Genomic DNA, 17,574 nt, shown 5'->3' with positions numbered 1-17,574 from the left:
ATTTTCCATGCAAAAGAGCTGAATTCTTTGGGGCATGCCCCGCAAAGGGCCCTGTTCAGGGCTGGTAAGGTAAAAGAGCTTTTAACTTTTTTAATTTAGAATAGGGTAGGGCAATTTTTTATTTTGGGGGGCTTTGTTATTTTATTAGGGGGCTTAGAGTAGGTGTAATTAGTTTAAAATTGTTGTAATATTTTTCTAATGTTTGTAAATATTTTTTTATTTTTTGTAACTTAGTTCTTTTTTATTTTTTGTACTTTAGTTAGTTTATTTAATTGTATTTATTTGTAGGTATTGTATTTAATTAATTTATTGATAGTGTAGTGTTAGGTTTAATTGTAGATAATTGTAGGTATTTTATTTAATTAATTTATTGATAGTGTAGTGTTAGGTTTAATTGTAACTTAGGTTAGGATTTATTTTACAGGTAATTTTGTAATTATTTTAACTAGGTAGCTATTAAATAGTTATTAACTATTTAATAGCTATTGTACCTGGTTAAAATAAATACAAAGTTGACTGTAAAATAAATATAAATCCTAAAATAGCTATAATATAATTATAATTTATATTGTAGCTATATTAGGGTTTATTTTACAGGTAAGTATTTAGCTTTAAATAGGAATAATTTATTTAATAAGAGTTAATTTATTTTGTTAGAATAAAATTATATTTAATATAGGGGGTGTTAGTGTTAGGGTTAGACTTAGCTTTAGGGGTTAATCCATTTATTACAGTAGCGGCGAGATTCGGTTGGCAGATTAGGGGTTAATAATTGAAGTTAGGTGTCGGCGATGTTAGGGAGGGCAGATTAGGGGTTAATACTATTTATTATAGGGTTATTGAGGCGGGAGTGAGGCGGATTAGGCGTTAATAACTTTATAATAGTAGCGGTGCTGTCCGCTCGGCAGATTAGGGGTTAATAAGTGTAGGTAGGTGGAGGTGACGTTGGGGGCGGCAGATTAGGGGTTAATAAATATAATATAGGGGTCGGCGGTGTTAGGGGCAGCAGATTAGGGGTACACAGAGATAATGTAGGTAGCGGCGGTTTACGGAGCGGCAGATTAGGGGTTAAAAAAATATGCAGGGGTCAGCGATAGCGGGGGCGGCAGATTAGGGGTTAATAAGTGTAAGGTTAGGGGTGTTTAGACTCGGGGTACATGTTAGAGTGTTAGGTGCAGACGTAGGAAGTCTTTCCCCATAGACAACAATGGGGCTGCGTTAGGAGCTGAACGCAGCTTTTTTGCAGGTGTTAGGTTTTTTTCAGCTCAAAATGCCCCATTGTTTTCTATGGGGATATCGTGCACGAGCACGTTTTTGAAGCTGGCCGCGTCCGTAAGCACCGCTGGTATCAAGAGTTCCAGTGGCGTTAAATTATGCTCTACGCTCCCTTTTTGGAGCCTAACGCACTGAAAACCCAGCCATTCTGTGAACTCTAAATACCAGCGGTATTTAAAAGGTGCGTGGGAAAAAAAGCACGCGTAGCTAACGCACCCCTTTGGCCGCAGAACTCTAAATCTAGGCGAGTGATTTCTGAACTCTTGCTAAGTTCAGTTGTGTTGTTTAAACATGAAAATTAACTTGTTTTCTTTGCATTATTCAAGGGCTGAAAACACTGCATATAATTTTGCAGTGGTCTCTTATTTTTTTAATAGAGCTATAAAAATATACTGTATATATTTATATATATATCCCATCTCTTGTCTTTCTATCCATATACTGTGTGTTTTCCCATTATAACTTTCTCCCTCCTTTTTTTTTCTCTCCATCTTTTTCTTTTCCTCTAGTCTAGACAACACCTTGTCCCTGCAAAACTATACAGTAGGACCCCTGTATCTGTGGGAAATATGTTCCAAACCACCCCAGTGGACGCCTGAAACTGTGGATAGTAGCGAACACTATATACTGTACATACCAATGATAAAGTTTAATCTATGAATTAGACACCATAACTAATAATAAAATAGAACAATTATAATAATAAATGTTATGTTAATGTGGCCTCTCTCTCTCTAAAATATTTATTGTACTGTAATCACCATTCTTCTTCTTACTTGAACACAAGGGACACTAAGGGCCCGATAATCTAAACTTTGTATTTTGAGAAGTGTTTTTTCTCGCTGACCCTCGCAGGGACTGCCCTGGTGGAATTATCATAAAAAAGGGGCATTACCTGCGAGTGGCGAGATTTCTCCTATTGAAAGTAATAGAGCACGCTGGAAATGGACACTTCGCAGTGAGGAGCGAAGTTAGCAAGGAAGGCACTTTAAAAATTAAATTTATTCAGCCAATATAAATCACTTTACGTAGGCTTACCAGAAGTCCTACTTTTACTGGGATTGTCCCTGTTTGGAGGCGCTGTCCCAGTGTCCCAACCGGTTGTTCATTCTGTCCCAGTAGGGTTGCCACCTCTGGGTTTCAGACCGCCTGAAATCCGGACACATTATTCAAAATGACTGGACTGTGACTCTCCAGCATAGTTGGATGCTGGTACTTTGTTACATACAGCCCTGCTTAGCTTAACGTTCGTGTCCTTCAAAGTTTACATTTAGTAATACAGTGAGCAGCATAGGTTTTTTTTTAATTTTGTAGTATTACTTGGTTTATTTTTGTAGGAATTTAACACCCCCGACCCCTGTTGACATCACCGGTGATACACCTTTAGGGGAATCATATGGGTATGACCAGGAAGTATAGACAGGCAGGATTTTTGGTGTGGATATTGCTTTACTTCATGCAGAATAACATTTTGGCTGTAATCTTCCTGCATTATGGTATAGAGTAGCCCTTAAAACAGCTTTAGCAGATATGTGTTTCTTTTATACTTATTTAATTCAATGTTGTATTTATGCCTTATCAGTATTTGGTTCTATTCCTTAATTAGACACATAAAACACATATTACACTGCAGTTATTAAATTGTGTGATGTTTACGCTTTTCACTATTTTATGAAATTGATAATTATGTTTGATGTTTGGCATTATTTAGAATCTGAGATTTGGATGAATGATTCATTTGCTCATGGTGTGTATGGGTTGTCATGACAACGTAATGGTGCCTTTTTCACTAGGGGGTGGTGTTATGGTTTATTTAAATTATGTGATTCACTTGTTGTTTTACTGAGGAAGGGTAGAGTATCCACGAAACATTACAATCATAAAAGCTACTACTTTAAAAGGACCGGTAGTCGCCATTCCCCCTTGACCACGCCCCTGACCACACCCCCACTGGCACCACACCAGGTGGTCCCAGTTTCACCTCTTATGGTAAGCCTAACTTTACGCTGCTTTGTGCGTATAGTGTCTTACAATCATCTATATTTTCAAATGAATGTGTTTGTCTATTAGGGTTATAAGTATTTTGAGAAAAGATCGCCACCTTTAAGCTTCAGAATAACGGGATTAGAGACAATTTTATATGCGCCCATGTTCAGCCCATTGTACGAATAAACAATGCTTTGTATTTTGTACTTTTAAGTACAAATTTCTTTCTTGTTTTTGGCACATCCAGTGTACTTAAATTATGATTTATGCTGTGCATAGTTAAGATGATTTATTTCTGTGTAATTTACATACAAATTTAAAGTTTTTTTTATAAAATAACATTTTTGGTCATCAATTTTCTTACTATTTATTATGCACCTTAACAATACACTTTTTCCCTACTTATTTTTGTGTGAATGGTTCATTTATTCATTTTGTATTGTTTAAAATATGAATTATGAATGTTTACTGTATTTGGACCATGATCAACCATGGTGCTAACAGAAACAGTGGATATGGGGGTTAGCCTCTATCTTTCTAGAATTAATGGATTACAACTACCACGGAAGGGCATTTTTTTTCTAATTTAACTGAGAAAGCATAGGGCCTATTATTTTTTTAGCATCTGTTACATCCAGAACTCTGCATAGCTAGATACTACAGCTCTCAAGTTTAAAGTCGCCTTTTTAAAATTGAGGGACCTCACAGTAATGACAGCCTTCTTATATAGAAAAATCAACTGACCAATTATTATAAGGGAAACAACTCTGAAATAACCTCAAACATATAACTTCGCTTGGAATTACCCAAGGCAACAAAGTCCTGTTTTCACCGCAATATACATATTTTTGCGAAATAATTTTATATGTCCCTGTGTGCAAAGCAACACTCTATACTGTATATACTGTACTACAGTGTACAGCGAGACTGATGTTTCTCACTCAGTGCTTGCACGCTTTGAACATAGTCTGTGGGCGTGGCTTTTACGTCACTCACACGGAGAAGCAGAAGCACTTTACTAAACGTGGGGTTTGCTGAACACTGTGCGTCACGTGGTGTAGCTTGATTGACAGCTCCCGGTCAGCAGGGTAGACTAGAGGGTGCGGAAGGCATAGCTAGGGAAACAGTATGTACTACTGCCACTAAAAGCAACACTGGGCTGATCGTCTGTGCAGCGCTACCCCGCTGCTTGTCAGACATTCTGAGGCTCAGTAGTAGGAAACAGACGTAGGGAGGGATTATTTATTCCTGATGCTTAAAAACTTTGTTGTCAAATCCTGACTAACTCGTCCTGAAAGGCAGCTCTTGTACTCTAACTTCCCGAGGTGAGTACCGGTCCTTTCTGTATTTATTATGTTACTTCTTGTATTATTTCGCTTTTTGTCATAGCCTGTGCCGCACACACCATGTAGTCTGGCTCACTACCGAACTGCAACATCTTTGTATTGCTTTTTATGGGCTTTTCTTTCACAACAGACTGCGCCTTTGTGTAGCTGCTTCTTTAATTGTTTATCTGTTTTTAAAAGCAAATTCGTAAGTTCTAAAGTCATTATTAATCTGATCTGTGTTATTTGAATCAGATATAAATAAGTAAAATCTATCGAACCATCGTTTATCTGCAGTTAGAGGAAGTTGTGCTTTTCTCGCTTTTCCTCTCTTCATGGGATACTAAAGGGATGCTGGGGAATGTATGCAGTTTCCTAGCATCAGTATAGACCAGCTGGGGGAAACTTTCTTTAAAAAGGCGTCTTTGTTTTATTATTGTACCCTGTGATGTATGAAAATTAAAATAATTTGTAATATAGCTCCCTCCTAAAAAAAAAGATTGCTTTTGTATAATAAAACCTGGAATTACAGTAATACATGTCTTCCATATAGCTCTAGCAAACAGGCATATTTAATAATAAATCATCTTTGGAAACAGTTTTATAGTAGAAACTAGAATTGCAGTAATCACTAATCTGCTAATGAGTAAGTGGGGAACTGGTTTGTCAAAAACTCCATACCAGTGAATCTACCTATTATACTCCTCTTATGCTGGTTACACCCTCAAGCAGATTGAAAATAAAAGTCCTCCTGGAGATCTGAGTACCAGTTTACAGCAACTATGTATTGTGCAAGTACTCTGCTTTAAACTATGAATGTCAATTCTTTATATTTTTAATCTTTATGTATGACCACATATGTGTCTTCTTGTACATCAAACACTGATTATGTATTTATGTATGTGCATAAACATAAAATATTCTAATATATGCACCAGACAGCGCTCCCTCAAAAGCAGTTGCACTGCTAGTAGTTATTTGTTATTTATATACAGAAATATGGAGCTGCTGTGCAGCAAATGCTTTCTGACCATTCAAAGTGTAACATTTCACATCACTAAAATAGAATTCTGTAGAATTCTAGTTTTTTAGGCATTACTTATGTTACAGTTCTGAAAGAAAATGAAGAAAAGTAGAATCTGCTGTGGCTAATGAAAATAAAACCACACCGAGGTTTTGGTGGAAACAAAATCTGTTGTCCAAATAATCCTAAACAAAATGTTTGTGTATTAGCAACAATAGTGCAGTTGTCTGTGATGGTTTTCAAAAGACACATATGGTTAAAGTACACAACAGTATGACAGAAAATAATGGTAGTATTAGATATTAGGGACAGTTTGCTCAAAAAATGTCTCCCTTTTAATTTTTTCCCAATGATCCACTTTACCTGCTGGAGTGTATTAAATTGTTTACAAGTATTTCCTTTACCCTTATATTGGAATTAAAAATAGTTAATTTAGCCTGTGCTATCCCAACCCATCCTGAAAGTTTTTGCCCTCAAGGCCAAGCTGTGTTAACACAGCCAGTAGAAGAAATTACACTCCCAGTGGGTTATAGAAGAGAGAAGGTAATACAATGTTAATTTTCCATTGTTCTCTCCAAGTATTGGTGATTGGTTTATGGACAGATATAAGATAAAGAAGCGGATATGTGTACACATTGTGATAAAGTAATGAAATCTGATTATACCTACAAGCTCAACCCATTTTATTAGGTTGTGGCTTCAAAATGCAAATTCAGCTAATTTATATAAACAAATAAGCATTAAAAAAGCAAATCTCATACATTTTATACTCTGCAGCTGGTAAAAAAAAAGTTATTGAAAACACATTTAGGGATTTTTTTTTATTGTATACTGTCCCTTTTAATGTGTAATTGGTATCTGATGTCTAATTTCAAGTACAGCAAAAATAAATGTGTTGTGCTAGTCCTTTATAAATAGAAGCAGTCACATTTTATTGGTGGTAACCAATTTGTTTGACATTTCTATAAAAGTTAAAAGCAAACTACCTATTTTAGTAGCCAGAGCTGGAAATCTTCTACTAGAAACTGGATAGCAAAACAATGCAACAGACTTGTTAAAAACATGGTAGTGGAAAACTGGCATGCTCTCATTTTGTTAGAGTATGTCACTTTTTACTACTCGCTGTGGGATTAAAGGAGCATGAAATTCAAAATGTTTCATTCATGAGTCAGAGCATACCATTATTTATACATTGTTTAAGGAGCAGCAATGCATTTCTGGGAGTTAGTAAAACACATTAAGTGAGACAATGACAAGAAGCATATATGTGCAGCCACCAATCGGCAGCTAGCTCCCAATAGTGCATTCTAAGCCTACATAGGTATGCATTTCAACAAAGGACACCATGAAAATAAAGCAAATTAGATAGAAGTAAATCAGAAAGTTATTTAACCTTTTAAAGCCGTTATGCCGTTCTATTCCGTCATAATTAGGCTGGGCTTTAAAGCCGTTATGACGGAATAGAACGTCAAAGCTAACGGCTGTCCTGAAGCCTTCTGTGCTGTCAGGACTTGATCGCGGTCTTGGGGGCGTTCCTAGGGTTGTAGGGACGCCCCCCAGATGCGATCCAATAATTGAAATCTTGCGATCGTGTGATTTCAATTTGTCTACATCGGAACAGTTGTTCCGATGTAGGCACTTTAATCCTGACATGAAAGGGTTAAAATTGCATGCTCTATCTCAGTCATTAAACAAAAATCTGAGGTTTAACGTCTATTAAAACACATAAAGTCCCTCTCAGAAGATGCAGAGTACTGCAAGAAATAGCTTGAGAGCCAATCAACAACCGCATAACTCTGTCAGTCACGAGCTGTGGCTTTAGCTATATTTTTAACTTCTTTTTGGAAGGGAGTATGATAAACACAGAATTCCACTGTAGTGTAACAATTTCATACTGTAATGAATTGCGGCTTGTAGTTTTTTTCACTACAATGTCCTGTAAACATTGAGTAGAGTAGTACAATTTTTTTATCCCCCCCCCTGACTGTTAAACTATAATGTGAGTGCACACTCACTCTTTTCATGCACTTTTGGGGTGGTGGGGACACCTTTAAAATTAAATCAAGCAGGATTTAAATGTATCCAACCTTTTGAAGTCTCTAGTTTTAATGAATTGTCCATTGCTTTGCTTTCATTAACAATTTTCTTTTCTTGTTTTTGTGTGTGAATTAACCCATGTAGTTCTCTTTTGAAAATACTCCCTTGCTTGTGGTATCTTGAGCTTCAAATTCATTAAGCAAAACACATGCAGACTCTGCTAAATGTTGTGTGTTTAAAATTTGGATAAATATTTGACATCTGTGTTTCCGTCTCCAGGGAGATTATACCTTCAGGGACTAGAAAATCACAGTAGTAATATGATTAAATATGCTTATCTTCTATTCCACTCCACAATATTTCTGTAAATTCTTACAGCTGAATAATTCACTGTCTTGCTGATTTATTTTCTGTGTGCAATGGAAAAAATGTTAGATTGAGGGCTATAGAGATAATTGCATGTTATATGGATATTTTTTCCCCCTCTTTATAACCACAATCACCTTTTAGCAGATTTTCATAAGTCAGCTTGTGTTCAAGCGCTGTAAGATTTCATTCATTTTGTACACAGCCGATGTTTCTTGTGACCTGGTTCAGTCGATTAATTTCTTAATTTGCACTGGCAATTAATTTTGTGGTTTGTTTGTCACTTTGCTGTAGATTCCTATCAAATAATCTCTCTTGAATGTAATCAAGTGACGTTTTGATTTTAGCGTGTTGGATACTTTTCCTTTTTAAATGTAAAAAAACGAGCTTGTGAATTCATTCTATCAGTATTGGTGTAACAGACTTTTAACAATAGCCAGGTACACTCTGTAAACACAGAACAGGCATTTTTTGCTTCCAAATAATATTTGAGCTTCTGTTTTCATTCTCCAAATGGAAATACGTATTTTTTTTCTAATGCACTTAGACTAACTGGGTGAGGAGCATAAATGTAAGTATTATAGTGTTGCAGGCCAAAGCGCTTTTAGCGCATTAGCTGCGTATGGTTCTTATGACAATAATACAAGGTCATCTTTATTGCATATTTTTTTCTGTTTATTGCTATTTATGTAAGTGAAAACATTAGAGAGTATTTTATGTTTCAGGACTCTATACAGCAATTTCTATGGTGTAGTCATTTCAGTAGATAAATATACAAAGCATATCTGACATGTTTATTGTCTTCATATCTTTTTCAGGCAAGGCCTAATTTGCTTGAAAATCACAGGGTGCCTAATATTGCAATGAGACAGTGTTTCTGCAACCTTAGCTTTTTACATCTAGTCTTCCTTTTGCAAGTTTGTCCCCTAGTTGTTTTTTTTTTTTTTTTTATTTTATATAATTATTATAATAGTTTCATCATTGATACATCCTGTGTTTGCCAGCCACATGAGACTCTTGGGATAATATGACTGCTTATTGCGCCCCCTTTGCAGGTCTTGTGTTAGGGCATTGAATTTTGTTATGTACCCCCTGATGCAAAGTGAGCCCCAATTAGATTTTTTTTTTTTACTCTATATTGTGAGAATAGGGAACAGTCAAATATTTGTCTTCAAGTTCTCTTCAGTGATATTCGTTACATCAGTGTATAATAAAGACCCAGGTTAGTTTCCCTTCATTTCCTTAATAAATTTAACTTTTTTGGTTTCCGTATTTATATAGTCCCATGGGCCTCGGCTCACACCCCTCACTCTCACGACTTTGTGTAATTATCCTAAACTCTATTTCTCAATGATGCCTCGTGATCCATAATGAACGGCTCGCATTGTAGTAAGAAACTCTCTTTATTGTTTAGGACTTCTGCTGCTGAGCTTGCCATGTAATAGTGGTGTGTAATCTTATGTTTTACTAGTTCAAAGCTTGGAGGCGTTTTCTTCCAAAATTGAGCTATACTTAGTCTAACTATCGTACAAATCATCATGGCTAATTTTGTTATTTTGTTTAGAGAGCTCAGGAATCGGGAAGTGTAATAACGCTTGTTCTATTGTCAGTGTTGCTCTCTTTTGGAATATCGAGCTCAGTAGTTCATATGTGTGTTCCCAGGGGCCCCTGATTTTTTCACACTGCCACCACATATGTAGGTATGTACCACTCTCGCCGCAACATCTGTAGCAGTACCGGGGCAGTGACACCCCCCCCCACTTGATACCATCTAAAGGCTACCTTAATAACATTTTCCTTAAGCATTCCATTTTGTGAGAAGGTTAATCCGTTAGCAAGATTTTTTGTCCAAGTCTCAATTGGCCATGCTTCACCAATGTCTTTTTCCCATTTTGTCATAAGTTGTAATTTGCTTTCTGTTGGGGTACGGTTGAAAATAGTGTATAAAGTGGATATCACTCCTCGAATGTGATGATCGGAGAGACAAAGTGTTTCTAGTGTAGTGTTTGGGGGTATTTTTTCATTACCTAGAATTTCCTGTGCTCTAGATTTTAATTGTAAGTAATGGTACCATATATTCTTATCTTCACTGTCAAGTGTCTGATATTATTCATAGGATATTATTTTGTCCTCTCTGTAAATGTCTGCTATTCTATAAGAGTCCTTTGTTGGACCATTTCTGTTGTGTTTTTTTTATCAATGGAAGAGGTAGGAGCTATTAAAGGAGTTATCTTGGATCTGTTTTGAATTAGGGGGAATTTGGAATTTAGCAGTTTCCATAAGTGTATATTGTGTTGGATTGCAATGTAATTGCATTTTCGAGGGAATTTAATAGTGTTGGGGGGTCCATAGTAAGTTAGATAATGGTTTGGTTTCCATGACACTGTATTTAATGTGAACCCATTGCGAGATGCAGTTAGTTTTGAACCAGTGAAGGGTTTGTGCTATTCGTGCAGAGTAATAATATGGAATTAGATTCGTAAGACCTACTCCTCCCTCTCTTTTGCTAGTGCACAGGAGTTTTTTTTTTATTGATTCTGGCTCTTTTTTGCCCTGCCATATAAATCTTAGGATGTCTCTTTTGGAGCTTATGCAATTCTGAATGTGGTACTGAGATAGGCAAGGATCTAAAGAGATACAGCAGTTTGGGTAGTAGGGACATTTTAGTAGATATGATTCTCCCGTAAAGAGATATTTTGAGTTTTATCCATTTTGCCATTAAGTCTCTGATAAGCTTGAACAAGGGGATATAATTTGAGTGGTACAAAGTATAGATGTTGGTGGGTAGGTTGAATTGGGAACATTTTTAAAGGGACACTCTACTCAAGAATTTTTATTGTTTAGAAAGATAGGTAATCCCTTTATTACCCATTCTCCAGTTTTGCAAAATTAACACGGTTATATTAATATACTTTATACCTCTGTGATTAGCTTGTATCTAAGCCTCTGCAGACTGCATCCTTATTTTGACAGACTTGCATTTTAGCCAATCAGTGCCCTCTCATAAGTCGCTCCACGGGCGGGAGCACAATGTTATCGATATGGCACACAAAAATAATGACCTCTAGCTGTGAAAAACTGTCAAATGCATTCAGATAAGAGGCAGCCTTCAAGTGCTTAGAAATTATCATATCAGCCTACCTGTGTTTAGCTTTCAACTAAGAATACCAAGAGAACAAAGCAAATTTGATGACAAAAGTAAATTGGAAAGTTGTTTAAAATTACATGCCCTATCTGAATCATGAAAGTTTTAATTTTGACTAGACTGTCCATTTTAAGAATGTACAACTTTTCTATTGTTATAAGTATGAAATACCTTTTATGGTTACCTGAATATCATTGATTTGTACTAGAGAGAAATGTAATCTAACAGTAATTTTATTGAAGGTTTAGATTTTTGTTTTGTGTAATAAGGCATGGATATAGGCTAATACTGATGTATTTAAGCTGGTTGACCTAATATATTTTATCTGCAATATTCCAGATGGGAAGACGGCACACTTTATATGTGGGGCATGGAAAGAGACTTGCCAAGTTCCAATAGTACTTCAAATTTTACACAGCTTCCAGCCTCTAAATTTGATAAAAAAAAATTTATTTTACAACTGGTTCCATAGGAACAAACGAACAATGTTTCCGGCCTGCAATAGGCCCTTAGTCATGCCTGAAACCTTGTTTGTTTTCAAAACAGATGCCTGAAGAAACCGCCGGAGTGGTTGAGAAACACCTTGCGAATCTGTTTGCAAATAGCAATACACAATACGAATGCTCTTTTTGTTTTTATGGATTTTAATAAATTGTGTTTTTAATTTTAAACACTGTTTTATTCTCACATTGATTATCCTGATTGAGAATCAGCAGGGAGCAGCAGACTCCGCACCTGTGAGCTGAGACACAGAGATCCCAGCAGGCTCCAATAAGTACATTTTGGTGCTGCTCTGTTTGTGAGTATAATTGTATCACTTACACAGTGCATTCACGCTGTGGAAACATATTGCACTAGGAGGCACCTTCTTTATTTTATTTATCTTCAGATATTCCTCTACCTTACAGACAACATGGTTTTTGAATCAAGTTAAAGGGCTTTATTTATCAAGCTGTATGATGCAGATTTGGAGCACTTCGATATATGCCAGCTCTGAGATGGTGGTTTGCAATCGCCCCAGACAATTCCGATTAGGATTGTTGTGCGCGAGTATGTGGCAGTGTGGCACAAGCAGTCACTTGTCACTTGTGCAATGTTAAATACCATCAGAATATTGCTGGCCGCGATGCCAGGCGGAGAGGTTTGTGGGAGAGAACTATGTCTGTCCAGCCCTTATTAACTTTGGCCCAATGACTGCAAATGAAAATGACGTGCAATAGAAACAAAGGTCAAAAAGCACAAGATAACTTGTTTGTGTGACTTTTAAGACGGTGTTTATACCAAGATTTAGCTCCAGGAAAGTACAGCAATGGAATAGGGTAATAGGACAAATAAGTGGTGATTGTGTTGTATTAGTGCATTAATTACCGTGGCATCTTTAAAGCTACTGTAATTACAACATTTTGCATATTAATTTATTTAATATAAAGTTTGTTTTTAATCTGCTGTTGAACTTTTTTTTTTTGCACCTTTTTAACCCCTTCCTGCTGTTTTTATTTGTTACATCGGAATAAAGTTCTGATATAAACAAATAAGTAAAAAATGTAAATCACACGATCATTCATGTGATCGCTTGATTTCAATGATGGGATTGAGTCGGTAGAGTGCCCATGATGCTAGGCACGCCCTCCAGCCCGCGATCCCAGTTAGGAAGCAGTTATGGCTTCAGTACAGCCAAATGGCTATAACGGTGCTAAAGCCCAGCGCGGTTAGGATGGCATGGAACTTTATAACAGCGGGAAGGGTTAAAGGGATCTGCAAAAAGAAAAGAAATGTCCTAATGCTGGGTCTTTGTATACCATACAAAATAACTATAACGTCGCCATGTGTGCCAGCCTCATCTTTTGTATAAAGTTTACAAATAAAGAATACTTTTATAATAATAATAATAAAGACGGAACATCTGATTGGATTCCTGGCTGTACAGCCATTATGCTAGTCTAGCGCCTTGAGACCCTCACGGGTGATTAGTTTGCTCTCTATAAGTACCCAATAGATAGATAATCAGACCTTCTGTCACCCTTCAACCATATCAAGGCTTAGTTTCCTGGCCCTAAAGTTCCTCCATTGCTTTGGGCTCCCCAGCATGTAGTGTGGTGTTTCTGTAGTACTGTGCAAGCTTCCTGTTTGCGGAGACTGAATTGGAGGAGGGTACCACTGGGCCTGGCTGCCCCACTAGAATGAAAATGATTCAGAGAGCCACACTTGGCATTTGTGCTATAGGTCATTGGTTAGAGCATTTTATTATTGCACTGTTGCTTGCATATAACTGTTTTCAACCCTGTTGCTATATATCCAGACCTCAGACCAGGCTTGGGACCAGCAAAACCCCCCAACATATTTAAATATATTTTTTATGGAACATAAAAGTGCTCAAATACTAGGTTTTATCCACTGTATAAGGCTAAATACATACCGTAGTTAAATTCAGCTCCAGAGCATAAATGCTCTACTGCAAGCGAACTGAACACATCTGGTTAGGCAAATGACAAGAGACAAGTGTTCATTGCCACCATTCAAAAGCTAGCTCCCATTAAGTGCATTGCTGCTGCCGAGGATATGTGCATATGCCGTTCAACCAGTGATAACAAGAGAACAAAGTAAATTGGATAACAAAATTGCAATTTAAAAGTATTTTTTAATTTACTTGTTCTTTCTAAATCATGAAGCTTTAATTATGACTTTCCTATCCCTTTACATTTAATGTTAAAAATGTTAATTATATGAAATATTTCAGACCATGCAAAAAATCTTACTGTAATATGGATTAGTGCAATCGTATCTGGATTTTTTTTTTTTTTTTTTTTTATACTGTGAACACATTTTGGTTTCATCCAGAAACAAAAAAGATAAATGCACATAGTTTTTAATTGGTGTGAATGAGTAGAGCGCTGGAACTATAAAAGATCCCAAACACCCTATTAATATAAGATCCTTCGGTCTTATAAATTGGATTGTCTAGATAGGAGAGTGTATAGGGGCGTTGTTTCCAGCTTAAGGGATCGTACATATCTTTGTGACCTTGTATAGTGATTATGTATATATATTATTGTGTTTAAAAGTGAAATTTAAAGTGACAATATTTTATTAGTTTAAGTATATTTAGAAATTATATAGGCTAAAAGTGATTAAATTAGGACTGAAGTCTCTCTACACAATGTGTACTATGTGTATTGTGGTAGGGAACTATGTGAATTAAAAGTAAAATATTATAACATAAAACCGTGTTTTTGCGCTGTTTTGTCAGAGTGTATATTACCCCTATATTAATGGTTGTAGGTGAAAAAAATGACAATATATAAAGTCAAGATGTACCATCCAGAATTAATTCCAATTTATTAAAATATTTATAATATATTAAAGTACTGTTTAAAATTTAAAACTCCTATATATGACTTTTACAAGTTCCTCTAAAATCAACTATGGGACGTCTCCCAAATACATAAAACAATATATATTATTAAACCTTGAGATAGTATGTGTATTTCGTGACAATTGCTGAGTAAAAAACGTTATTTGCAGTACAATAACAATGAGGCTAGCTTAAAAAACCTTTTAAATAGTTACTTTGTCTGAGCTGACCTTTGATCTTTGCTTAACAAAAATTTTAACACTTATCAACCTTTCAATTTAGGATATAATAAAAGCTCACAACCTTATCTCACTTTACAGTTATTAGTTTTGCAAATCAGTTCCATAAAATATATGCAGTTCTGGTTTTGTACAGTCCGTATTAAACAAACTTTTCTGTGTGAGACTGCTCTTAGTGCTTTGCACGCAGTCAGAGTCTTTACATATATCAACGTGTGGTAATGCAAATGAAATGAAACTTTTAGTACACACTATTTTGGGGGGTTTACTAGCTTTCTTATATTGGTACTCACAGATCCTTTTGATCTTGCCGCTGTGTTTGTCAGATCAGCTTGTGAATTCTGACTGTAGTCCTTCTCGCTTTGCCGCCTCTGTTCGGCGTCTGACGTCACACTCCCCTCAAGGAGGATATTTTTCCAAGACACCGCTACTCGTATCTCCGTTAATAGCTCAAGTGGGAAATGTTAAAGATGGAACTGCACTTAGTGCTTTGCACTCAGTTCTTAAGGTGGATTTAGAAGGTAGTAATTTAGAGATGGCAATGCCGATAGGAAAGTGCACAACCCAGGTTATGTATACGATTCTATACAGTTCTTCTTTGTAATATTGTAATGTTCCTCAATCTGTGTATAAGTCACCCAGCTCGACAAAAGATTCATTGATGACCTGCTTATTGTATGGGAGGGCACTGAAGAAGAACTTATCAAAATGCTTAATAATATGAATAATAATACATGGGGCATAAAGTTTACATCGAATTGGAGTAAGGACACAATAACTTTTCTAGATCTTGAAATAATAGTCATAGAAAACCAATTAGAAACAAAAACGCATTTTAAAAAAACAGACGCCAACCATTATATACATTCTAAAAGCTGCCATCTGGAATTATGGAAGGAAAATGTCCCATTAGGACAATTCTTGGGCATCAAGAAAAATTGTTCAAGACCGTTTGATTTTCAGGAACAAGCAGAAAAGCTAGAAAAAAGGTTCCTAGCTAGAGGTTATAAAACAGAAATTACAAAAAAAGCATTAGATAAAGCGAAGAACACAAATAGAGAAAGTCTACTTACATATAAGGAGAGACCAATTAAAAATACAGAAAAAATCACAATACCTTTCATCACAGACTATAATGCAGACTACAGTATTATCAAAAAAATTATAAAAAAGTATTGGTATATAGTAAAAGAGGATGACATTTTAGGGGAAAAAATTTCAGAAAATCCGAAATTCATTTTTAAAAAAGCAAACAATTTAAAAACAATTTTGGCCCCAAGTGACTTAAAACAAAATAAAAATAGTCAAAAAATACAAAAAGATCTAATGGGAAGGAGTATCAAGGGTTTTTTCCCTTGTTACTCCTGCAAAGCCTGTAGTTTCAGCAAGAAAATAACAAACCTTAAAATCAATGGTTCAGATAAAATATTTTCAATAAAAGATACCATAAGATGCTCCACAAAAAACGTTATCTATATATTAAGATGCTCTTGTAATTTATTTTACATTGGAGAGACCAAAAGAATGGTCAAAGATCGTATCAGGGAACATCTAAATAACATAAAAAACGGTATAGACAATACTCATCTCTATAAACACTTTAAAATAGTACACAAAAGCAATACAAAGGATTTGACATACTGGGGAATCAAAAAGATACATAAACATTGGCGGGGAGGAAACATAGAAAAGAAACTGCAAATAAAAGAAGCAGAGCTGATATATAAATATAATACTCTATTTCCATATGGACTAAACTCAGAATTAGATCTTTCCCCATTTCTCTTTGAATAAAGAATACATATATAATAAGATCATAGTTTTCCAATATAATAATTTTTATTTTCTATTTCTTATTCTTTTTCAAATTCTTTTTATGTAATGGTTTAATAAAATAATATATCCTGTAATCAGTCCAAATAATATCTATCTTCCACCACGGGATTAATTACTTTTTCATATAGAAACACACCTTCTAGAGGGACTCCAATAATAGAAAGAAATTAATGAGTTAATATCTGTAACTCCCTATAGAAAATTAGGAAACCTAGGTTTATGTTGAATATAGATTGATGTTATATACATCCACGAGTTCTCTTTTTAGTGGTTAAAATAATGGTGTAAGAGATGAGATAGAAAAGAAAGATATGTTACTTCTATCATGAAACCTAGATTTATGTTAACTATTGATGTAATATGTAGCCATTAGCTCCTTTTTAATGGTTAATATACTGTTGTAATAGTATAGACAATTATTATGTTAGAATTGAAGCCTGGAAGGATACATGGAAACAAAGTAAAATCAACCTATAAACAAAATATGGATATTTAGACACACTGCTGGGGAAAAAATAAAAAATAAAAAAGTGACTACTACTACGAATGGAGATGTATATAGAAAATCCACCTTAAAAAGGAAATTTAGACACACTATGGGGGCCACTAAGAAATCGAAAATTTCCACCTTTATTGGCAATTAAGGAAGGACAAATAGAAAACATGCAAGATATTTAAATAGAGGCAACTATTAGTCACCAGCATCTTGATAAAGCTCTGAACAGAGCGAAACGCGTCGAGCTGGGTGACTTATACACAGATTGAGGAACATTACAATATTACAAAGAAGAACTGTATAGAATCGTATACATAACCCGGGTTGTGCACTTTCCTATCGGCATTGCCATCTCTAAATTACTACCTTCTAAATCCACCTTAAGAACTGCGTGCAAAGCACTAAGTGCAGTTCCATCTTTAACATTTCCCATTTGAGCTATTAACGGAGATACGAGTAGCGGTGTCTTGGGAAAATATCCTCCTTGAGGGGA

The 17,574-nt window shown here is 35.6% G+C and overlaps 1 protein-coding gene across 3 annotated transcripts in view; it reads left to right on the top strand.

Moving 5' to 3' along the window:
- The first annotated feature begins 4,339 nt into the window (after nt 1-4,339).
- HYCC1 (hyccin PI4KA lipid kinase complex subunit 1) overlaps nt 4,340-17,574 on the top strand; it is a 436,523-nt gene continuing 423,288 nt past the window's right edge. For all 3 annotated transcript variants that reach the window (XM_053714139.1, XM_053714141.1, XM_053714140.1), the window contains exon 1: nt 4,340-4,586. The gene's annotated coding sequence lies outside the window, so the exon portion shown is untranslated. The remainder of the gene's footprint in view (nt 4,587-17,574) is intronic.

This window comes from Bombina bombina, chromosome 5 (assembly GCF_027579735.1).
Source record: "Bombina bombina isolate aBomBom1 chromosome 5, aBomBom1.pri, whole genome shotgun sequence".
NCBI lineage: Eukaryota > Metazoa > Chordata > Amphibia > Anura > Bombinatoridae > Bombina > Bombina bombina.
The sequence above is the reverse complement of the archived record's forward strand: the minus strand, read 5'-3'. Positions and strand labels throughout refer to the sequence as shown.